The 23,932-nt window shown below is 56.5% G+C and overlaps 1 long non-coding RNA gene across 4 annotated transcripts; it reads left to right on the top strand.

Annotated features, from left to right (window-relative positions):
• Positions 1 to 21,837, top strand: LOC116664427. Of its 4 annotated transcripts, none has more exons than XR_004320977.1 (3): positions 1 to 97; positions 3,608 to 3,731; positions 17,417 to 21,837. It is a non-coding gene; the product is annotated as an uncharacterized LOC116664427 (long non-coding RNA). The 4 variants fall into 4 exon arrangements; XR_004320979.1 differs by lacking the exon at positions 1 to 97 and adding an exon at positions 1,220 to 1,772; XR_004320980.1 differs by lacking the exons at positions 1 to 97; positions 3,608 to 3,731 and adding an exon at positions 14,562 to 16,038.
• The last annotated feature ends 2,095 nt before the right edge of the window (positions 21,838 to 23,932 follow it).

The raw sequence follows: 23,932 nt of genomic DNA, 5'->3' as shown, positions 1-23,932 counted from the left end.
GTTCTCTTTCCCCCAGAAAACTCTGACCTCCCGCTCCTTACGCAGGCCAGCGTGAGCGTCCTCGCTCTCCCTGACTGGACTGTGAGCTCCCCGTGGGGTGCGTCTGAGGGTCCGGGATGAGGGCGGGGCGTGTGGGTGCGAGTCGGGGGTGGCAGGTATGAGTGCCTCCGAAAGAACCCCGACTGTCCCCACTCCTTGTGCCACCCCACACCCCTCGGCCCCGCCCCGCGAGCCTCTCCAGGCCCTGCGCGTCCTCCTTCAGGTCAGCGCAAGTCCTCTCCCCCTGGAGGCCCTCGGTGGCCGTCCCGGGTGACGTCACCATTTCCTTTCATCCATCAATTCCTTATTACCTTGGCCATATTTTTGAAGTTAATAGAAATCAAGCTCGAATTTGCCGAGCGGAGCGGTGACGGGACACCGCCAAGAGGGGGTGGCGGCCCCACCGCGAGTGGGGACGGCGGGTGGTTCCGAGCGCCCTGCGGCGGGAGGCGCCGTGGGCGGGCGCGTCGGGCGCCAAGTGCTACCCGGACAGCGTCCCCAGGCTGCGCGAGCGCAGCGGGGCGCAGCCAGCGCCACATCCAGCGCCTCGAAGGCCAGGGTCGGGCACGGCGCGGAGCCTTCTCTAGATGGCTCTCACGGACGTTCGTTTTGTCTTTTCCGCATTTTAAATTGGATCACTTGTCTATTGAACACTGAATACCTTCTTAAGATCAGACCCTCAGCTGCACGGTGGGGAGGGGGTCAGCGAGATGCCCCTTCCCTGCTTTAGCTGCTTGGGACCCCTTCGCCTCTCCTCCCCGTTTCTTCTCGCCATCTAGTCTGAGGATCCCCCATCACTTTGCCCCCCATGCCTGCACCCCCCAAGGCACCGCTCTATTTTCTCATCTGCGCCCAGCTCCGGCCCTGGCTCGGAGGGTGCTGGGCGATGTTTGCTGGGGGTGTGAGTGGGCAGGTATCCAGTGGGGAGCGCGTGGGGGGCTGCAGTTTGAGTGAGCCCAGAAGGCTCCTCCTGGGGAGACCCCCCCGCCACTGTATCCGGTTCCTCTTCCACCGGCTGGGCTGTCCTTGGCCTCTCCCCGCCTCCCCCCGCCTACCGCCAGGGTGGGCTTTGTGTGTGAATCAATTTTTCCCAGGAGAGGGCTCCAGGGCTGCGGGGCGGGACTGCGCCGGGTGTGACTGGTTCATTCCTATCCGGGGGTCCTTGCTGATCCCAGCTCACAGGGCCTTTCTGGATCCCCCGCCACTTGTGTTGGCAAAGATGTGGCCATGTCCTCTCCTGAAGCTGCTGACTCAGGCGTGAGTCACCATCCACCGGCAGCTGAGGGGGAGCAGAGAGTGGGGCAATGGGCGGGCTGTGTGTGTGCTGTGCTGAGGGTGTGCAGAGGCCCTGAGAGATGGGTGTGGCCTGACCACCGCCCAGAAGGGCCCTGTGCAGACAGGGAGTACCTCCCATGGTACTGAATTCCAGAGCTCTGGGCTTGTCCTGGCCTGCCTAGGGAGGGCCCTGCTGGAGGCCACTTACGTCCCTGTGGACAGTGGGCACTGTGGTCCAGAGGCCCAACCCAGATCCTGGCTCTGCTGCTTATAAGCTGCTTGGCTTTGGCTGCTCAGAGCTGGGGCTCCCCACTACCTCCCCGCCATGTCCCCGCCCCCCCAAAGTGAGGACACCAGTGACCTTCCTGCCTAGGGCTGGGGGAGGATTGGATGAAGTCTTCTGAGCAACTCCCCTGCCGCCTGCAAAAATGAGCTCCATGTCCAAGGCCCAGCAGGAGGTGAGGCCCAGCTGCCAGCAGCTTACCAATGACCTGGCTGAAGTCCAGGTTTGGTGGTGACTGGGCCACTTTGTTGGGGGCAGGGAAAGTTCCTTTGGACACACCAAGGGGAGGGAGGGGCAAGAATCATTGGAGAAGGTCACCCAGGACAAGGAGAGTATGATTCTGACTTTATTGATTTGTTTGATTGATGTACAGTGTTGTGTTAGTAGCAGGTGTACAGCGAAGCGATACAGTTACATATACGTATTCTTCTCCAGATTCTTTTTCATTATGGGTCATTATAAGATGTTGAATACAGGTCCCTGTGCTATAGAGTAGGTCCTTGCTGTTTGTCTATTTTATATGCAATAGTGTGTATGTACGGTAGTCCCGAACTCCCAGTCTATCCCTCCCCCCTTTCCCCTTTGGTAGCTGGAACTTTGTTTTCTGTCTGTGAGTCTGTTTCTATTTTGCAAATAACTCCATTTGTCTCATTTTTTTCAGATTCCATAGATAAGTGGTATCATATGATATTTGTCTTTCTAACTTACTTCACTTAATATGATCATCTCTGGGTCCATCCATGTTGCTGCAATTGGCATTATTTTATTCTTTTTATGGCTGACTAGTATTCCATTGTATAAATGTACCACATCTTCTTTATCCAGTCATCTGTGGATGGACACTTAGGTTGCTTCCGTGTCTTGGCTGTTGTAAATAGTGCTGCTGTGAACACTGGAGTGCATGTATCTTTTCGAATTACAATTCTCTCAGGATATATGCCCAGGAGTGGGATTGCTGGATCATATGGTAGCTCTATTTTTAGTTTGTTAAGGAATTTCCATACTGTTTAAGGAAAGTAGGTTTTACTCTGAGAGCAGGGGGAAGGAATTGCGGTTTAAGCAAGAATGAGGGTGGGGACCCTGACTTGTGATGTCACAGATCCCTCTGGAGCGGGGAGAGAAGGGGCGGCAGGGCCAGGGGAGGCTGTGACATAGGGGCTGGGCTGGCAGGGTCTGGTGGGAGTTAGACAGTAGTGTGCACATGTGGGAGTGTGTTGGGGAGCCAGCTTTTGGTTCCTGCAAGGCGAGGAGGCCACCGCCCGGCTGTTGGGAAGATGGTGGGAGTCGCGGGTGCCGGATGGTGAAGGCGGCCAGGACGCCCAGTATGGGCCGAGAATGAGTAAGCTTAGGTCTCTGGGGACAGCTGGCAATTTACAAAGGTTGGGGACCCCGTCTCCGCCACTGTGCTGCCTTCCTCTGAGACCACAGTCCCCATGCAGCTTATGACTGTCCAGAGAAAGCCCAGAACCCCCTTCCCCACAGCCCTGCGCTAAAACCACCAGAGCGGCAGACCCAGCGGCCGGGACCTGGGAGCTTGGGTTTTGCTGCGGTCCTCCCTGGGTGGCTCAGTGCGGCCCAGCTTTGCTGTTTGCCTCATTGATGGATGTGGGCAGTGCCCACGGCCCTAGAACATGCAGCAGGCAGCCAGGGGGACAAAGAGACAAGGAGGCCCAGCCCTGCCCTAGAAGGGCTCCGAGGGCGGTGCACGCACACAGCAGGCACTCAGCCTGGGACGCAGGGCACCTGCTGAGACCCAGCTCCTTCGACCCTCATACAGCTCTGCCCTGCAGGTGTCACCCGTAGGCAGATGGGCAAACCCGGGGTCCATGATGCTATGGGCTTGCTCTCGGCCACACGGAAGGCAGGTGCTTGGAGCCCACGTCCCATGTCTCCCTCTGGAACTAGCTCCAGTTTGAAGTCAGCATCTCCCACCTTAGAGAAGACAAACCCCCAGCACCACCCCCCCAGCTCCTTCACCTCCACACCCACCCCTTTCCTCCTGGAGGGCAGGTTGGGACCTGAGTGGGGGATCTTGGCATCCCCAACCTACAGATGAAGAAACTGAAGCTCACGTGGGGAGCAGCCCAGTCAAGGAGGCCTGAGAGGAACCCCAGGATGGTGCTGGATTCTGCAGGTATCTGGGTGAAGCTGTCAGGGGCCCCTGGGGGTGTGGGAGGGCCCAGGGACCTCCCAGGACCTGTCAGCATTGGTGTCCCTCATGCAGGCCCATCCTAGCTCCTAGGGAACTGCCCAGGCCGAGATGAGGGGATGTCCCCACGGAGGGAACTGCAGGCTAGGGTCTGGGGTCTAGGGTCCTAGACCGGCCCTGGAAAGGGTGTTAACCTCCTTGGGCCTCAGTTTCTGCAGCTGACAGCTGGGCCTGGGGGTGGGGGAGGGTGGTGGGATGAGAGGGTGGGATGGGGGCCATGGTGGCTCTCTGGGAAGAGAATTCTGTTTTCAGCGTCCTGCCAGGTTAGACGGGTGTGTGCCTGTGTGTGCATGTGTGTATCTGAGTCCTGGGAAACAGCTCGAGACAGGAGAGACAGAGAGACGGGGTGGGCTGGCAGGGAGAAGCTGGCCGCAATTCCAGCAGTGCCCCACCCAGCGGAGGTTCCCCAGGTCCCACCCTAGAGTATCCTTGGGGACTTCCAGGGGGAATCCTTGTGGGGGGAGGGGGAGTGGCCTCCTGAGCTCAGAGCAGTTAGTGTCCCTGGGGGGGGGGGGGGATTCCTGGGTGACCTCTGCCCTGCTCAGCCTCTGGCTCACATTCTCCTGGGAGGAGGCCGGTCTGCCTACTTCCTGCAACATTCCACACTGACCGCTGCTGGCGGGACCTCCTGCATCTGGAAACTTCTCTAGTCCTCCTCTCTCAGGATGCCCTGCTAGCCCTCGCCCCACCCCCCAGCCCTCCCCTGGGCCACGGCCGTGTCCCTGAGAAGCGGAGCTCAGCCAGGCACCGGTGCAGGTGCCTCCACCGGCCCAGTCCCCACTCCTCCCCCCAGCCCTGACCCCTGGGGGCCACTTCCCCTGGCAGCTCAGACCCCTGAGGGGCCCGGGACACGCTTCCCCCTGCCACTTGGGGGTAGGGTGCTCGTGCCAGCAGCGGGCAGGGAGGCGTGAGTGGCCTGGGTAGGGGGTTCTGGCAGGGAGTGTCCAGCCCCTCCACCCTGCATTTTCCAGGTGGAGTCTTCTCGGGGAGGGCTCTGGGAGCCCCTGGCCCCCTGCCGGCTGCAGGCTGCTGCTGGGGCTGAGAGGGCAGCTGCATCTGAGTCACGTTCCGGAAAATGAAGGAAGCGCTTCCACCACCATTTGTCTCCTTGGGAAGGTTACGGGGAGAGGAGAGGCAGGGGGCAGGGCTGCGGGGGGGCCCACACCTCAGGCCTGTCCTCTCTGAGGGTCCCTGGGCTGCCTGGGGTGGGGGTGGAGGCTCTTTCCACCCAGCCCCCAGTGGGACCCCAGAAGTCCACAGGGAGGGGTGTCCGGTGCTCACAATAGCAAACCCAGGCCACCCCGGGGGCTCCAGCGAGGGGGCTTCAGAGGGACCCCCTCACCCCCGTTCAGGGGCCCCAGAGCCCGCACACTGCAGGGCACCAGGTGACCCGCTCCGGCCCCTGGTGTGTCCAGGACCTGAAACCTGCTGTCCCTGGTTGTGGGAATCTTGGCTCCGAGCACTTTGAGCAGCCCTGAGCCTTCCGTTCAACACATCCCTGAGACGACCACCCTGCAGGAGATGGGGGCTGGGCATGAGAGGGTGACTCTGCATGGGCTCTGGTGGCGTTCCGGCCCCTCCTCTGCTCTGTCGGCCCCTCCCCCCGAGGGGCAGGGGTGGTGGTGGAGGCAACACCCTTTCTGGCTGGGGCACCTCCTGGGCTGCACTGCCTTCCTACCCTGGAGTTATGACAGATCCCCTGTGTCATGTTATGTGCAGAAGGGACCGATGCAGGAAAAACGGATGTGGGGCGTGAGGAGGGCCGTGTCGCAGGATTCAGTTGAGCCCCTGGGACGTGCCCCGCCAAGCGTGGGTCCTTGGCTTCGCGCAGGGAAGAATTCAAGAGTGAGCCACAGTTGAGTGAAGGTGGATTTATGCAGAGAGATACACTGAGAGGCAAGAGAAAGGCCACGAGGTGTGAGGGTGGGTGCTCAGATTAACAGTAGGTACACCCTCCATGGACAGATTGCGGGCCGTCTCCGTAGAGGGAGAGAGAGGGGCGGCTGCGAGGCGCCGTGTTGCTGGTTTTCATGGGCTTGGTGGCTTCACATGCTAATAAGTGGAAGGACCAGTCTAAGTGGCCTGGGGAAGGGGCTGGGATTCCCAGGAAGTTGGCCATTTCCCACTCTTTGACGTTTTGTGGCCAGCCTTGGGGCTGCCGTGGAGCCTGTGGGTGTGTTATTCACCATGTTAACATATTACAATGGGCGTATAATGAAGCTCAAAGTCTCCTAGAAGTTAAATCTCCCACCATCTTGGGCCTCAAGGCCTACCGGGGGCTAAATCTTTCACTTCTTGATGTTAATTGCTATGGCCTTCCTTGAACGGCTGTGCCCTGCCCCCCTCCATCCTGTCTCATTCCCCCCTCACAGATTTTACTCCCATAATCTTATGGGGTTGCAGAGGGGCGAAGGTCCGTCTTCTGAAACTGCTTCCAGGCTGAGTAGGGGTGTTGACCTTGCCTATCAGGGAGTAAAAATCTCTGAATGTCTAATCTAGGGGCCCAAGGGGCAGGACAGCCTTTTGTTTTAGCGTCCGAGGGCTGAGGGTGTGGGCTGGAATCCTCGCACAGCCATCGTCTGATGTGGGGCTGCTGTGACCACGGTTTCCATGGACTTCTGATGAATTTTCTTAAAGATGAAGCACCTTTGTAACAGCAGTTTGACAGTCTGTAATGAAAAAAAGACTTAAAAGGCATGGTTAAACACTTGCAATCACCACTACACGATATTATTTGTTATTCTGAAACAGGTACCTGAGGTCGTGTATTGCCTCGCAAGTGCAGGTGTCTCCTGGCTCCTGCTGGGGCTTGTAAGTTGCAGGCTTTATTCTGGACCGATGGACCCAACTGGCAGTCCCTCGTAGCTCAACAGCAGCTGGGGTGCTCAGTGTTACCTGACATGGTCCCTTCTGTTCTGGCTGCAGCTGGTCTTCAGGGGACCCTCCTTCCAAGTTTTTAGTAAAACAGAGGCTGCTGATTGGACAGGGACGTCAGCCTTTTCCTCTGCGGGAGAGGGCAACATTTTGTTTCCATGTTCTTGGAGAGCCTTTGACCTTGACTGAAGCTAACAATGTGGGAAGCTAATCTATGAACTTCCCCACCAAGCAGGAAATCTGCAGTTAAAAGGGCCTCCACACATCGTTTCAAATGGGCTAAGTTTTAACATTCCCTTAGGGGCCTGTCCTTATTCTTAGGAGGGCTACAGGCAGGAGGGGGACCCAGGTTTCTGAAGTCTCCTGACACAGCTCAGCAAGTGTTCTCCTTAGAACGTGATTGGCTTTTTCCACCTTGCCTGAGGACTGGGGCCTCCAGGAAGAGAGGAGGCGATGGTTCATACCCAGAGCGGAGGAGACCTGTTGAGCCACCGTGGCAGTGAAGGAGGGTCCATTATCAATCACCCTGTAAGCTCTTTGGTAGCCCAAATCTCGGGATTATTTCTTTGAGCAGAAATTTTGACACTTCTATTGCTTTTTCTGTTCTGGTGGGGAAAGCTTCTACCCACCCTGTAAAGGTGTCTATGAATCCCAACAGGTACTTCCATCCCTTACAAGGGGGCATCTGAGTAAAGCCCACTTGCCAATCTTCCCCTGGATAAGCTCCCCGATGTTGTGTGGGCCGGAGTAGGGGTGGGGGTAGAGGGTGGCTCCCTGGGTCACAGCGGGCACATATTTCACTGGACCTAGGGACTTCCTTAACCGTTTGGGACAGTCCCTGGCCTGGGAACACTTGAGAAATTAGTCTGAGTGTGGAGTCCCGCCTAGGTAGGTGGACTCGTGGAGATGCTTGATTATTTTCCACTGCTTGTCCCCAGGAATGAGGAGCTTATTACCTTTTCTCAGCCACCCTGAGAGGTTCTTCTCTAGCCGCCTGTGTTTTGCCCACCTGCCCGCTTCAGGTGTAGAGGACGGCGCAGTTGGGAGAGGCTGGCCCTCAGGTGGGAGACCTGCAGCTGTGAGCCCGGCTGTGCTCTGGCCGCAGCCTCGGCGCCTTGTCTGCGCCGGGGTTTCCCGTTATCAGGGCAGAATCGCCCTTCGGGCGTCCCCTGCGGTGTGTGACCGCAGCCTCTTGCTTCTAGGGGTTTTAGAGTTTCTGCCTGGTGTTTGATCGGGGACCCCTGGCTGTCAGCAGTCCCCTCTCTTTCCATACGGCAGCGGCAGCGTGGGCTTGTCACACCAGGAAGCCATATTTAGCATCAGTATAGATGTTAGTCCTTAAAGCTTTTCCTAACTGGAGTGCTCTGACTAAAGCCCTTAGTTCAGGCTTTTGGGCCGAAGTCTGGGCTGAAGAGACTCAATGACTGTTTGTAGCTTTACTGTAGCGTAACCAGCCCTCCTTGTTCCATTGTGTATAAAGCTGCTTCCACCGGTAAACCATCCTGCATCCGGACCGGACAGGGGCTCGCCCCTGAGAGCTGGCCGGCTGGAGTAAGCTGTTCAGGAGTCCCCACACAGGAGTGAGTGAGGGGGAGTCTGGATGCGGAGGAATGCAAAAGGAAGCATCCTTTAAGTCTAGCACTGGGAGCTAGGCCGCATTTTCTGGGACCTGGTCAACAAAGTGTATGGATTAGGGACTGTAGGATGAACTGGGGCCACTGCCTCGTTAACTGCCCTCAGGTCCTGAGCAAACCAGTATTCTCCATTTTGCTCCTTTATGGGCAGCACAGGAGTACTACACGGAGACTGGCAGGATCGTAACCGCCTGTACTTTAAGAACTTGGTTATCAAAAGCTGGACACCTCGCTGGGTCTCAGGCCTCAAGGGATACTGTCTCCTCCATGGGTAATCAGCATTTGGCTTTAACGAGATCTGAACTGGGGGCACGTTAGTGGCCTTGCCAGGGACCTCAGTTTCCCAGACAGCAGGGTTTACTTGCGAAACAATACGGGGTGGAAGGGAGATCTCCCCTGATTTAGTGCTGAGGTGGGTTCCCCAGGACATGGGATCTGACAGCTGCCGTATAAGACTGCCAGCCTCCCTGGGCGCCAAATGGAGTCTTTTTTCTTGGTGGGCGCCTTCTTCATGAGGGTCTCCAAGTTGTATTACTGCCTGGAATGTGGTGAGTAAATCCCTTCCCGACAAGGGGAGGGGGCACTCGATATGAGCAGAAACTGATGTGCAAAGGTAAAATCTGCTAGCAGGCCGCCAAGGGGGGCTGAAAATTGCTTGGTTTGGGGCTTTCTGTCAACCCCTGTTACTTCGCAGGATGGGGAGGACAAGGGTCCAGGGGAATCAGTCAGCACAGAGTAGGTGGCTCCCGTATCTGGTAAGAAGACAGCTCTTCTGCCTGCCACGTCAAGGTTCCCCGAGGCTCCTCCGGAGGAATGACCCCGTGTCCTGTGGGAGCCAGGGAGGGCCTTGGGCCCCGTCAGTCTTCAGTCATCTCAGCCATCATTGGTTTGGGAGCCCCAAGCCCCCTTCGGGACTAGGGGCAGTCCCGCTTCCAGTGGCCTTTTTGTTTGCATATAGGGCAGGGTCCCAATGGACTGTCCCATACATGGGGCATTCATTTTTCCAGCGGCCCTCCTGGCCGCACCTTAAACAGGTCCCTTTTTGGCAAGGCAGTGGCTCTGATCCAGGCAACCTGGAACCTGTCCTCGCCATGGGTCTTTGTGGAGGGTGACACTGAGGTGGTGCAGGGGTTAAGGCTGCCGCTAGGAATGTGTCTTTCGCTGTTGTCCTTGGATCCTTTTTGCCTCTTCAGCCCTGTCTCCATTGTTGAATACTTTAAACGCCAGCTCCACGAGCTGATTCATGGGGATCTGCGGTCCCCAGCTGCCCAGAAGGGGCTCAGGGGTAGATGATTGGGAAGACTACCCCCCTCAGAGTCGAGGGAGGTCAAAGCTCCTGGCTGTGGACCTCGGGGAGGTGGCCCCATAAGGAGTCGCCTAAAACATCGAGCTCCTGTGGGGGAGACGCTCTGAAGGGCACGGGAGCCAGGCACACCCGGCAGGGGGTCCCTACAGCTGGGTCTTGGGGCGGGGTCAGGGACTTTCGGACACGTGGGACTTCCCCATTTACCTCCTCTTACAAAGCAGGTCCAGCTGTGAGACAGCATTGTAATTTAATGACCCATTGTTTGGCCAGACCTCTTGGTCCCCTGGTTTGCACAGGGGCCATGCAGTCCTGCAAAGGAAAATTAACTCCTTTTTCTTTCAACTACCCTATTTAAGCTTTTCCCGGTGTACTAATACGCACCCTAACGGGGCCCCTTTGGGCACTTGTAGTTGTCCCCATCTCGGTTAGGCTGTCCTGGTTAAGGGAAGGAGCAAGGGCCAGCGGGAGAAGGTGGCTAGAGTCCCAGGGTCTAAGCCCTTTAGAGGGAAGGAGACCTAGGTCCTGAGGCAACTAAGCTGATTACCTTTTGCGAAAGGGGAAACAAAATAGCTCCAAAAGGTAAAAATCCAGGACAAAACGGGAAAGCTGCAGCCACAGCGCTTCCTACACTAGAGATCCTTAGGCCCACCGAGGGAGTGCCCTCCCGCCACTCCCTCTCAGAGGCACTGAAACCTGTGACCCGCCGAGGGGTTCGAGAAACCACGATCCGATAGATCCGCAGATAGATCCGCAAGGGGAGTGCCTGCCCATGGCTCCCGCCCACGGGTGCAATGACGCCGTGAGCCCCGAGGGCACTCGGGCAGGGCTGGGCTGCAAATTTTTAAAGGGGAACTCCCAGAGTTCCCACAGTTTGGGCCCCTTTCGCAGTTCCAGCATCCCTCCCACAACTGGACCAAGACTGTGTAGGGAAAGGGAATTGGGCTCAAGGAAACATGGAGAGGAATCTCGCCAGTTACTTGCCACGTGGTCTTGGTTTGGGTGTCCGAGGGGTCTCCTTGGTGGATCTTCTCGAGTCCAGAGATAGAGCGGTAGAGGGGAGAGTGAGAAAAGACCGAGGAGAACAGCCTTGGGCCCTTGGGCTCGGGGCTCCTTCGCAGCTGGAGAGCTGCTCTCTGCCAGACCCTGCGGGCAGCGCCAGCCGCCACCCAAGGGCTACGTGAATCTGCACAGCGTGGGAGAAGCCCCCCGCCACCCTCCAAAGAGAGGGGAGCCGTAGCCCAATAGGTGGGTCGAGATTACGCCCTTTGAGCCCCGTTTCTTTACGTAAATGCCCCATGTTGGGTGCCAGAGATGTGATGCAGGGAAACGGGTGTGGGGCGTGAGGAGGGCCAGGTCCCAGGCCTCAGCTGAGCCCCTGGGACGTGCCCCGCCAGACGTGGGTCCTTGGCTCCGCACAGGAAAGAATTCAGGAGCGAGCCACAGTTGAGTGAAGGTAGATTTACTCAGAGATACGTTGAAAGGCAAGAGAAAGGCCACGAGGTGTGGGGGCTGGGTGTTCATATTAAAAGTAGGTGCACTCTCCACAGACAGAGTGTGGGAGAGAGGGGGCGGCCGCGAGGCGCCGTGTTGCTGGTTTTTATGGGCTCTGTGGCTCCATATGCTAGTAAGTGCAAGGGCCAGTCTGAGTGGCCTGGGGAAGGGGCCGGGACTCCCAGGAGGTTGGCCATTTCCCACTCTGACCTTTTGTGGCCAGCCTTGGGACTGCTGTGGCGCCTGTGGGTGTGTTATTCACCATGTTAACATATTACAATGAGCGTATAATGGAGCTCAAGGTCTACTAGAAGTCAAACCCAATACCATCCCAATCCTCAAGGCCTACTGGGAGTTCAATCTTCCACCATTTTGGTGTTAATTGCTGTCATTCCTTGAATGGCTGTGCCCTGTCGCCTTCCCTCCTGTCTCAAAGTGGTTGCCAGGGTCAGACACCCAACCTGACGGAGGAGAGGAGAGAAAGAGGAATTCACTGACCGATGTCTCAAGGAGAGGGGTGCGGGTCAGGATGGCTGTCTGGTCTCAGCTCAGCTTTGCCCTGTCAGCGATGTCCCTCCCCCAGGCTGGTGCCCTGTCTGGTGCCTCCCGCTCGCTGTCCCTTGCCTGGGGCCCTCAGAGGAAGGGCTGCATTGATGATGAGAGGCCCCACCCCCAGGAAGAGTCTTCTGGATGGTCTGGGTCCCACGCCCACCCTGGGCAGCCTGTGGGAGGGAGGGGGGAGGGGAGAGTGAGGTGCTGGGAACGGAACACCTTTTCTTCAGTGCCTTGGTTCAACGGTGGGTGCGGGCAGCTCTCTAAAAGAGGGGAGGCTGGAGCTGGTCAGCAAGATGTACCTGGCACGAGGCCCTTCCCTGCAGGTGGAGGTGGGTCTCTCTGCAAAAGCGCAGTTCTCGTGGCCCCCGATCCCCGGGTGGGAGAGGTGTATCTGACTGGACACCAGGTCTGAGGAGGCCTCTTCAGGGCTGCCAGGAGACACTGACTGCCAGTTTGGGCATGGCCACGGGGCGGTCAGCTGTCTGGGATCAGCTCCTTGGTCCTGGGAGTTGCGAGATGACCGCTTGTGTGAAGGTGGAAGCTGGGAAGCCAGGGACACCAGCAGGGATGTGAAGCCTGCAGGAAAGTCATGCTACATGGGGACGTGTAGTCTGTGCCCCAGCGCACTGGCTTCCTCTTGTTTGGGGCACAACAGACTATTCCCTTTTACACATAAGGAATCTGAGCAGGGCAGTCCCCGAGACAGTGAGATGTGTTAGAGCTGTGGGTCTTCCCGTCAGTAGGCACTTCCTGGCTCTGTCATGAGACCCTTAAGGCTACTTAGTGTTAAAACCCTTACAGAATCCAACATCCATCCATCCATCCATCCCTCCACCCACCCATCCGTCATCTGTCCATCCATCCCTTCATCCATCTACCCACCCAACCACCCACCCATCTAACATTTACTGAAAGCCTGCCATGTGCTGGGCACAGGGTTAGCACTGCTTATAGCAGGCAAGCAAAGGCGCAGCATGACCCTTGAGTAGGGTTGCCCGCTGAGGTGAAGAGCAATACAAGGCATCCTGTTAAATTTGGATTTCAGATAAACAGAGAATACTGTTTCAGTGTCAGTGTGCCCTATGCAGCAATTCAGGCAAGTGTGCTCCAAGTGCGGCATGGGGCGTCGCTACACTGAAGCTCATTTGCTGCTTATCTGAAATTAAGGTTTAACCGGACATTCTGTATTTTATCTGGCAGCCCCACCCCGAGGTGCTCACTGCAGCTGGTAAAATGATGCAGGTGGCAGGTGCGTCGGCATGCCAAGTGAGCGGGCTCTGGGGGCACCCAGGGCCGGGCAGCTCTTCCTGCCTCTAGGAGTCGGGACAGGCCTCGCTGAGGGGCCCCGCCGGTGTACCGAACGCCTTCTGTCTTCTCGAAAGCCTCAGTCCATCAGTCCTGGCGTGCCTCGGCTGCAGCTTCAGTATCTTCCTCCCAGAAGACTCTCTTCCCATAGCACAGAGTGAGTCTGTGGCCCCGGAGCAAGGCACAGGTCAAAGGCGCCCATTTCCGAAGTGTGAGCCCTGGGGACGTCAGTGCCTTCCAGCCCTTCACCCTCCTGCAGGCAGGCCTGTGACGGGTTCCCCCTGGTCGAGCTGCCTGGTCCCTCTACCTCTTTTTCAGGATGGGAGACTCGGGGACCAGGAGTTCCTGACTTTCTGGTCTTGGGGCCCAGCAATGAGGGCTCCATGCCCCCCGGACCGGACACTGACCCAGATCCCATCGAGTGTGTGGTCCTGCGGTGCCCCGGCCCCGGCCACCTCTCTGTCCCCTCCCGGCGCTGCTCCCTGCCTTTCACCCCTGGCGGCCACTCCCAGAGCAGCAAGCAGGCTGTGGCCGGCTCTGGTGTCGCCTCATCTCCTTCTGCTGGGCCCCACCGTCCTTGCTGGAAGGGTGAGCCTTTCTGTTTTATCTCCTGTTCACGCCCGCCCGACAACAACAGCTCCTGTGCACTAAGGGCCTCCTCCTCCAGAGGAGCTTTGAAAGCTGATCTAATATAATCCCTACAAAAATCTATGAAAAGGTTTTTCGTAGAAAATGGAAGGGGGTGGGAAGGGATAAAATGGGAGTTTGACATTTGCCGATAGTACTGCTCTATGTAAAACAGACAAGCAGCAAGTACGTACTGGAGAGCACAGGGAACTATACCGAACGTCTTGTAACCTCTAACGAAAAAGAATATGAAAACGAACCTGTGTATGTACACGTGTGACTGAAACACGGTGCTGTGCACCAGAAACCGACACAGCATTGTAAACTGACTAGGTTTCAGTTAAAAAAAAAGAAAAAGAAGAATAAAATCCATGAACTTGGCAAGTTTTATCTACATTTTAAAGTTGTAAATACTGAGGCTCAGAGAGGTTAAGAAACCTCCTCAAGTTTACCCAGCTATTGATGACTAAGCAAGGGGCACAAAAGAACAGTTTAGCATCCTGAAAAGTGCTTGTTATGAAAATATCAATGAATGCAAAAAATGACAGAAAGAGTCTGTGAAAGTCACTCGAAATCCCATCACTAAGAGGCAAGCATCGTTAAGGCGCTCAGCCTGCTCCAAACAGCTTGCTTTGCAAACGTGCAGAGGGAAGAGGGCTGGAAACAATAGAAAAACAGTGGGCTGATGCTTTACTCAAATAAAATATCAAACTTGGCTTCATTTGGATTTCCATGGGAGGAGCTGCTGAATTTCAGATAAATATTTTATTACAACCAGAGAGACTGGTTCTTCAAAGAGCTGTGTGTTTTCCATAGTCATTTTTTATTTTTAAAATTTTTTTTTGATGTAAATAGTAGCAATACTCTTTTAGGTCTGTCTCCTAAGGTAAGAGAAATGAAAGCAAAGATAAACAGATGGAATCTAATGAAACTTGGAAGTTTATGCGCAGCAACGCAAAGACGACCTGCAGAGCGGGAAAGACATTTGCGAAGGATGTGGCTGGCGAAGCATTAAGGTGCAAAATCTATAAACAGCCTACACAGTCAGTATGAAAAAGACAAACAGCCCAATCAATAAATGGGCAGAAGACTCGAATAGATATTTCTTCAAAGAGGACTGCTTTTTCCTTTCAGCACTTCAACAGTTTGTTCTTTTGTCTTCTGGCCTCCATCCATGCTTTTTCTTGAGTCTCAGTCACACCTTCCTGCTTCTCTGCGTGTGTGCTGGTTTTGTGTGTTTTCCTCACGTATTGTGAATGACGTGCTGTCGGGACTCAGGATTCTGTTAGGTTCTCTTTAAAATTAGTAATGTTTGCCTGTTTGTTTCATTCAGTGGTTAACTCGACTGGACGCAAACTGTGCACCGGCCCCCGTGGTGGGTGGCCGATGCAATCTCTGTGCTGCTGGCCCAGCGGCTGAGACCCCGTCCTGTGCAAGCAGGGCTCACAGACCCGCCAGAGGTTTGAGACAGGTTTATCACGGGGTATCTGCGGCTGCCTCTATGTGGCTCTCTCTGTTCTGGGATTTCCCTCGTGGTCACCCCGAACTCCATCCTCTGGTTCTTCACACATGTAAGACCGTGTTTCATCGTGGCTTAGGCGCCCGGCAGGGCACAGACCGCAGGAGCCCGCCCAGCTGTCCCCTTCTTCCCAGCACCCGTCCCCTCCAGTCTCTGTTTCTGGATGCTCTCCAGTGCTGTGGGACGGTTGTCTGTGTCCAGCCACTGTAGTTGCTACCTGTGCAAGATTTGGTCCAGTAGGAGCCACTTGGTCATGACTGGAGAAGCCTGTGGGCAGCTGGGGCTGGAGGGGCGCAGACCCCACAGCCCGGCCGGGATTGAGCCGGGGCAGGACGGGCACGGTTTGTCTGGCTCTGGCCCATCTGGTTTGGGGGCCGGTGTCTTCCGAGATTTAACCGAGAGCCTGTAGGTCTTAGCCTCCTGCCCAATACAGCACCAGGATTTTACAAATGTTTTGGACTGAGAGAGTGAAGTCTCTAGTTTTACCGCCTCTGCTCCCGCGCCTGCAAAAAGCTTTGCTGAGTCCTCGTCCCCTGGGCCTAGCCGAGGGCCTAGACAGACAAGTGTCTCCAGGGGTCAAGATGGCTGTGAGTCGTCGGCCCTTCCTGACGGTTCCCCCGTCTCCGGAACTTTGGCCCATTAAGTCCTGTGGCGCCCACAGCTCCGACCCTCTGCGGTAGGGCTTTGTAGCGTGCTTGGCCTCTTTCAATTGCTGCCTTCGGGGCTGACGGCCTTCCGTGTGGGGCCCGCCCTTTCCTCCTCAGAAGCAGACGTCCGGTAGCAACTCACACGTTTGTATCCCTTCCCTCTGGTCTGGGCCTGACCGCTCCGCCTCGGTCCTGCAGTGGAGTGGTTCAGGTTGGAAAGAGCAAGCGAGGGGCCAGGCAAAAAGGACCTGCTGAAATCTCCTCTGTCCAGCTGGTACGTAAGCAGACAAACCAGCCTTTCAGATGTGAGCACCTCTGCCCAGCAGTGCCAGTCCTGGGACTTCATCTCAAGACGAGGATTTAGAATGTGCTCAGAGGGCAAGCTTCCAGGATGCTTCTGGCAGTACTATTTTCAATGTTCAAAGATAACCCTTGGAACAATAGGTAATTCGTTGAGAAAAATGTGGTGTATGCATGCAGTATGAAGTCGTGCAGCCATTAAAAATGGTGGCAGACTCAGTGGAAGCACGATCACGGGATCCAGGGCAGCTGTGTGGTCTGAAGACCTTTGTGTGCACGTCGCCGGTGGGGAGGGGTGTCTGGAGGGACCAGGGCACCTGTGGTCACAGCCACTGACTGCGGGTCCAACGGCAATTATTCAGTGTCTTCTGGTGGTCTGTATTTCTGATTTTTAAGACAATGACTGTTTTTTTGACTGTGGTTTTGAGGTATGATTTACAAACTGCAAAATGCATAGGCCTGAAGTGTGCAGCTTGGTGGGTTTTGACAGATAAATAGAGCCATGTGACCTCCACCCAGGACAAGGCATGTTCCCGCCACTCAGAGTGCCCGTGTCGTGCTCTGGTCTGCCGCGAACTGAGGACCGCGAGGAAATCAGAGAGGCTCTCTGAGGCTGAAGGGAGAGGCGGTGTTTGCAGCCGGGCTCTCAGGGGGCTGTGCCCACATCACGCTCCTCTCTGAGGCCCTGCAGCGGGGGTCGGGGGGGGGTTAGACGCAGTCCTCTCCCCACTCAGGTGCCCCACAGGCGGGCCTGGGCGGGGAGGGGCTCTGCAGCAGGTGGGGGCCGCCTTGGCCCCGCCCACCCTGGCTACCTTTCCTCCAGCTCCCAGGTCGGCTCTGGGTCACCTGGCCAGAGGGACAGAAGGCCATTCATTGTACCAGGAGTGTCATCTGTCCTGCATTAGGAGTGGGAGGCAGGAAGGGCTGCATTCCTACCAGTGAGGGAGCACTGGGCTCAAGGCCTTTCTTTCTGAGCTGCTGGTGGAGTGTCACCCAGCTCCCGGGACCCAGCTGGGGCCGCAGTGGCCTCCGGGTGGCACCTCTAACCAGCCTCGAGGGCAGTGGCGGATGAGGGTGGGGCCTACTCAGGCTGCAGCGCCAGAGAGAAGAGCTCAGTCTGGGGGTGATCGCTGTGCTGGCCCCCGCTGCCGACCCCCGGGGCGCGTCGCTGTCACTCCCAAAACACTGCAGACCATTTGACTCTCAGCACAGCCTGAGGCTGGAAGCCTGAGACCCAGGTGTGGGTGTGGTCCTGTGTGGGAAGACTACTTGGGTGGCAGGCGGCCGCCTTCTCACTGTGTACACAGCAGAGAGAATCTGAGCCTGGTTTCTGCTTCTTCTCTTCTCATAAGGACACCAGCCCTGTGGAACCTTACAACCTCACAGGCCCTGTAAGTGAAAAACATTGCGGCCTTATCAGTACACAGAGGACGCTGCGGCCATCAAGTCATCGGGTGCTCCCGCCACCCCCGGCAGTGAGCCGAGGGGGCTCTGGATGCGGACAAGCAGGCAGCCCGGCCTCTGCAGCCCCCAGCCATGCCCCCCTCTCCCCCAGGGAGCTCAGGATGTGGAGGAACAGGACACGGGCCCTGGACTGCTAGGTGCACATCAGAGGAACGGTTTCAGTGAGCCCAGACCTTTGCACCTTCTCATACACAGAAAAGCGCTAAATTTCCTAACTTGAAATACCCGGTTTTCTTTAATTAACGGTAATCCTTTGATGTTCTGACTACCTGGTCTTTGTTACAAAAACCCCTAAACATCCTGGCCCCTCCCGTCCCCCCAGCAGAGCAGTCTCTCGGGGGAGGGGGGTCTGAGCTGCTGCCTCCCGGCGCCGGCCCTCAGCCCGCCCGCTGAGTGAAAGTTCCTCTCGGCTTACAGGCCGTGCCCCATTTCAGCTGACAGCCCCACCTCCACGTACAGCCACACGGGTGTCTTTCCCACACCAAGCAATTCTCCCACACCAGCTGTTGTCCCACAGCTCAGCTCAGTTCTGTCACTACCTGGAAGCAGCATCAGACCCTACAGGTTAAGGGCTCAGTCCCACGGGACTGCCTCCTTCCCACTCCCCCAACCCCAGTCGCAAGTCCAGGTTGCCACTTGTGCCTCTGACCTAGTGGCTAGGGCAGAGGTTCCAATGGCCCCCTCTTTGGGTCCCATGGACTTGCTAGAGTGGCTCACGGAGCTCACAGAGACAGCTGACTTGCTAGATTACCTATGTGTTATAACAGGACACAGACTCAGGAACAGCCGAATGGAAGGGACACATGGGACAAGGTGTGGGGAAGGCGCGGGGGGGCTTCCAAGCGCCCCGTGCATGGACCTCCCTCCCCAAATCTCCACGGGCTCACCAGCCCGGAAGCTCTCTGAACCTCGTCCTTTCTGGCTCTGACGGGAGTTTCATTACGCAGGTGCCATTAGTTAAATCATTGGCCATTGATGCCTGACTCAACCCCCAGCCCCTCTCCCCTCCCCAGGGTCTGGGGGGTGGGGGGCGGAAGTTCCAGCCACGTAAGCACGGGGCTGGTTCTCCTGGCCACCAGCCCCCACCCTTAGGTGCTCCCAAAAGTCGCGTCAGTCACAGAACAGAAGACCCCGTGCCCGCTCTCTCCACCTGGGAAACGCCAGGGCTCTGTAGGAGCCCTGTGCCAGAAATGGGGTGAAGGCTGAACACAGACGTCTTCCTTTCACACGCCTCAGTCTCCCGGGGAGGCTCTGAGGAGAACCGCCAGCAGGTGCGCCCCTTCAAGCCCGGAACCAGAACACGGGTCTCACCCAGGGGCGCGGCCCCAGTGTAGCAGCAAGAATGAGCCTGGCTCCACGTTAGATCTGCTCCTTTGGCTCAAACCCCCTGCTCTGCTTCCTGTGCTCAGTCAGACTGGTTCTGCACCTCTTGTGAAAGAATATTGCCTGGAGCCTGAAGTAGACGGGACAGGCCATTCTCAAGGCTCTGACTTCTAAGAGTATAACCCTTTCCATCCATATAAAGACAGCAAGTTGCAGAAGAGAAAATAACATTTGTTTTGTTGGAAGTTTGCAGGGACACCGTGACCTGACCCATGTGGACGGCTGCAAGAACAAAGGGTTCCAAGAACAGAGGATTCAGACACCAAGAAGTTTGCAATAAACAAGCAAATTTCCTCCCCCTTTTAGTATAAAAGGAGCCTGATTTCTAACTCAGGACAGATGGTTCTCTGGGACATGAGTCTCCCATCTTCTCGCTCTGCCAGCTTTCCACATAAAGTCGCCATTCCTTGCCTTGACACCTCGCCTCCCGATTTACTGGCCTGTTGTGCAGGGAGCAGAACGAGTCTGGACTCGGTAACTCCAGGAAGGGAAGCAGCCGCCCAGCTCTAGCCAGGGTGTCAGGCACTGCTGTTGGAGCAGACGGACCAGGCAGGTAAAACAAGCATGAGGCAAAATGAAGTCAAAGGGGTACATCTATTTCAGTAGCTAAAGGAGGAGTGTCCTAACAAGAAGCAAACACAAAATGATGAAAGAAAGGACCAGGTGGAAACGTTAGGTTTGATGACCATGACTGTGGCAATAAACCACACGACAGACGAGCTGAGCAGGGGACGGGGCGGTGCGCGCCTGGGCAGGGGCACAGGTGAGAGAGCGTCCGAGAGGCAGCCGGAAACCACGGCGAGACGAGATGGGAAATGTCCCCAGCAGCTGAGGGGCACAGGGGGACAAAAGCAGAGGTGTGACCCTGGGCCACAGGGGTCCCAGAGAGGAGAGGAGGGGAAGCGTTGGAAAAGTAAGGGAGGGACGTTCTTAGAGTCCGTGTGGGGAGAATTCACAGGCTCAGGTGCCAGCGGGAGAGGTGAGGGCAGGCAGGCACGTTTTTGTTTCCAAATGTTGGAGACAAAAAGAAAATTCTGAAAGTTTCCAGAGAAAGAAGAGGATTCCCCACCAAAGGGCAAAAGTCAGGGTCGCACCTAGTGTCTCAACAGTAATACCGGATGTGGGAAGGAGAAATGCTCATCCTTACAAGTGTTTATGGAGTCAAGGGAAAGTGCGCGAACCTCAGAGTGCATGTTCGGTCAAACCAGGGGGTACAGGGGGAAGGGAAACGCCCCCCGAGGACGAGGACGAGGCGTCCCGGTGGGCGTCTGCCCCACAAGGCCCCCAGGGCGAAACTGGGGGAGTACCCGGGGGCGGAGGACCAAGGAATCTGGGAGGGAGGGTGTGGCCCCACAAGGCAGTGTGAAGGAGGGGGGCCAGCGCCCTGGCTCAGATCCCAGTCGTCTGAGAACATTTAGGACCAAAGGAAAAGGAGACCTGTATTCTGATGAAGGAAACGCCCACCCTGTGCTGACTCCCTGTGTTCCTGCTGGTCTGTTTGTTTGTTTTGGAAACCTTGAAGGAATGTACCCTTGACTTGTTAATCTTCCTTTGCTCTGACAGGACAAAAAACTGTGCTGGAAACCACATTTCTCTAGAGCAGGTTCTCAGCGTCATCTGGGAACTGGGCTTCTGGGCTAATAGTCCTCAGTTCAGTTCAAATAAAACTCTTTTCTATTATTCTTCTTGATTGTTTTTGCTTGTTTGTTTTTGGGAGAGTTAGCTAGGCTTATTTATTTATTTTTAGAGGAGGTACTGGGGATTGAACCCAGGACCCTGTGTGTGCTAATGTGCGCTCTGCCACTTCAGCCACACCCAGTTTCTTGATTGCTCATTGATGATTTTCTCTGACAGTTCACACTGGGTGTAAACTACAGCGGGCTCCTGAATTGGAATGCACCGAGGACAGAGCTCAGGGCGTCCGTGAACTCAGGCGGGAAAGGTTCTGTCTTTGTTTTCACTGACCCCTCACCTCAACCGAGCGCTCACCTGTGAAGGCAGGAGGACCCGAGAGCCGGCAGCAGGAAGCCCTGCGAACTGCCCCATCCCGTCCAGCCGCTGCAGGGTCTCAGCAGGACTTTTGTTGATGCTTTAGTTCTCGTGGTCGTTACACCGGCTGCTAGAGCTAGGCTCATCTATTATGGTGTAAGAAAGTATTCTTCAAAAAAAATTATTCTAGTAACTGTATTTCAATGTAAGTGGTTTCCTTTGCAGCTTGATGTGTTTTATTTTATGCACTTACAAATTGTGTTTGGGGATGGGGATCCACACATGAGGACCCCACCTGTCATCAGTGACCATCTGACGTATGTAATAGTGTTTGTAACTGCTTAACTGTGTAATGGTTTAAGGGGTTGTTCTCATGCTCTTGCTGGCTGGGGTTAGGGTGGAGAGAAGGGGGCTTGGGTGGCCTGTCTAGCCCCCCTGTGGCCCAGGGATCATGCTGAGTACCCTGCTTTTGCCCCCAGTGCCCTTCTCTTGACTCCTTGTGGTTTCCTTGTATCCTGTTGTTCGAGCTGCAGAGCCCAGCCTGCAGCAGGAGATCCCAGGCCTCAACCCAAAAGGCTAAAAGCATTTATCAACTTGACTTTAATCTGCACAAATTTTTCTCTAGAGCACTTTTCCACAGAGCCTCTTCCCACCCGCCGTTTGTTCTAGGTACAAGAATATTGAGTCTCAAAGCCAGAGGAGGACTTCGTGCCCAGCAGAGGGAAAGGGACGCCTGCATCTGCAAAACCAGGAACAGCTTTACAACAATTTGTTACCCTGTATGTGATCTCTATGGAAATTAGCTCTGCCCCTGGAACTCTTGATTTTGACTATAAAGCCCTCGCCTTCTCTCCCCGGCAGGCTCACAGTCTTAGAGGCATTAGCCCCCTGTGACCTCCTTTGCCTGCAAAGAAATAAAGCTGCCTTTTCTACTTCATCCAAAAGTCTGTCCTCAAGCCTCAATATCGTAAGCTGGGTTTGGAGGTCGAGTTTCAGCAACATACAGGCTTCCCCAGAGGTGCCGAGGAGAAGGTTGAGCACCCTCCCCTCAGGGGGCAAGTGCCTCCGTATCCCCGTCTGTAGAACAGGGAAAACAGAGGTCCCGCTGGACAGACTCGCCGGGGGCTGGGGCTGGGCGCGCACATCCGCCTCCCGGTCAGGGCTCCACACGTGGAGCACTTACCGCTGCTTCCGGGCCACTGGGCTGAGCAGGAAACCAGTCATTCTTAGGATTAAATAATGGGCACAGCACGTGCCAAGATTCGCAAGGCCAGCTGTGCAGTCCTCAGAAGGGATCTTATATACACAATAGGTTCCACATTAGCGGAGGGCCGTGCACGGTGCTGCCATTTCAGACGGTAAGCCCGAACAGCCAGACGGGGCGGGAGAGCGCCGGGACGAACGCCCAGCACCGGGGCGGCACAGGGGAGGGAGACCCGGAGAACTGACGAGTCGGGAGGAGCCGGAAACAGCAGTCAGACCCTCCCTCCCCCGACGCCCCCAGGCCCAGCTGGTCTTACTGGGGATTCTACCACATTTTAAAGGAACAGTTACTTCCTTTCTTAGGCAAAGTGTTTCAGAAAAGAGAAGACAAGAGAACGGCAAAAAAACATTGCCCAGGAAGCTCTCTGGCCAGCCCCCCCACCAACCTGGCTTTTCCCATTGCAGCCATTAAAAGCAGAAGTCCGGTGTTGTCCCAGAGGAAGCCAGCGGTTTGGGACACACTGACCCCTGGCTCAGGGCAGAGGGGCCTGCTGGTCTCCCTTGTGGTCTTGGGATGTCCTCAGTGTCTGCGTGGGGCCCTGACAAGGTCAGGTGTGGGCCCCAGGTGACCCCAAAGAGATGCAGCAAGGCAGGCTGTGGGAGCCCGGGTCCCACTGGGCTCTGCTGGGAAACAGAGGCCGGGTGGGGGAGGGGTGTGGCAAGCTGGGTGGACGGTAAAGCCCTGGTCAAGGGAGGCTGGAGTCCGAGGTGGGAATCTGGGTGCCCTGGTGCCCCAGGACGTGTGCCCCAGTTTACCTACTTCTACCGTGCAGGGACCAGCCTTCCTGCTCCCAGGTCGGAGGAGGATTCGGTGTGATGCTGGCTGTGGCCTGGGCAGACGGAGGTGGAGGGGTGTTGAGGGAGGGTCCATGGCTGCCGGGAGAGAAGAGGTGGCGGTGCTGGGGCAAGGAGGTGAGAGACAGGGGAAAGGTGGACTGGTGGGGGAAGCAGCTGGTGGCTGTGGAGGTCCCCGGGATGCTGCAGGTGGGCATGGGCCCGCAGCCTTGGTGGGTTGCCTTGAGGGGGGATCTGTGACCTCAGGGCAGCTCACGAGCTCCCAGGTTTCAGATTTGGTGAGTGGGGAGGAACCCTGCCCCTCAAGGAGAAGGGCTGATGGCCTGGGTACCCTGCAGGTGTGGTCACCTGGATGCTCTGTCTGACCCCATGGTTTGGAGGACCCCAGCCAGGATCTGTTGGGGGGCAGGGCTGGGCTTGGGGAATAAGGGAGGACCCGTTGCCAGTTGCCTGCCAGGACAGGCCCAGGCCTGGGAGAGTGATCTGGACAGCGCGTCTCACCCTGCAGCCAGTGATCTGGCTGAGACATGGGTACTGGGGGTGCTGGACAACCCAGGGGCCCTGCCCGAATCCAGGACCCACCTGTGCGGGGTGCTGGAGGTGTGGGCTGCCTTGCCACCCCACCCCACTGCAGACCCTCCCGGGGGAGTCCCAACATTGACCGCAGAGGCAGGAAGGGTGGAGCCCCAACCCCGCCCTCCATGAGGTGCCCCCTCTTCTGGAGTACACTGACCCCTCCCTGAAGGGCCTCTGATTAAGCATAAACCAGAAAATAAGGTTCCAGGAACCAAACTGATAAAAAGGTACATTTTCAAGTTCAGTTTCTTCATTTCCCCTTTCAGGGGCAGGAGGTGAACTCGCCCAGTCCGGCTGATGGCGGGGTCCTCAGCCCCTCCCGGGAAGGCCTCCCTCCCTCTGCTTTGGGAGCTGCCTCGGCGGGCCCCCTGGTCTGGCACAGGCAGTGTGACCACACA

Source organism: Camelus ferus, chromosome 6 (assembly GCF_009834535.1).
Source record: "Camelus ferus isolate YT-003-E chromosome 6, BCGSAC_Cfer_1.0, whole genome shotgun sequence".
In the NCBI taxonomy this organism is placed as follows: domain Eukaryota; kingdom Metazoa; phylum Chordata; class Mammalia; order Artiodactyla; family Camelidae; genus Camelus; species Camelus ferus.
Note: the sequence above shows the minus strand (reverse complement) of the source record. Positions and strands in the feature narration are given on the sequence as shown.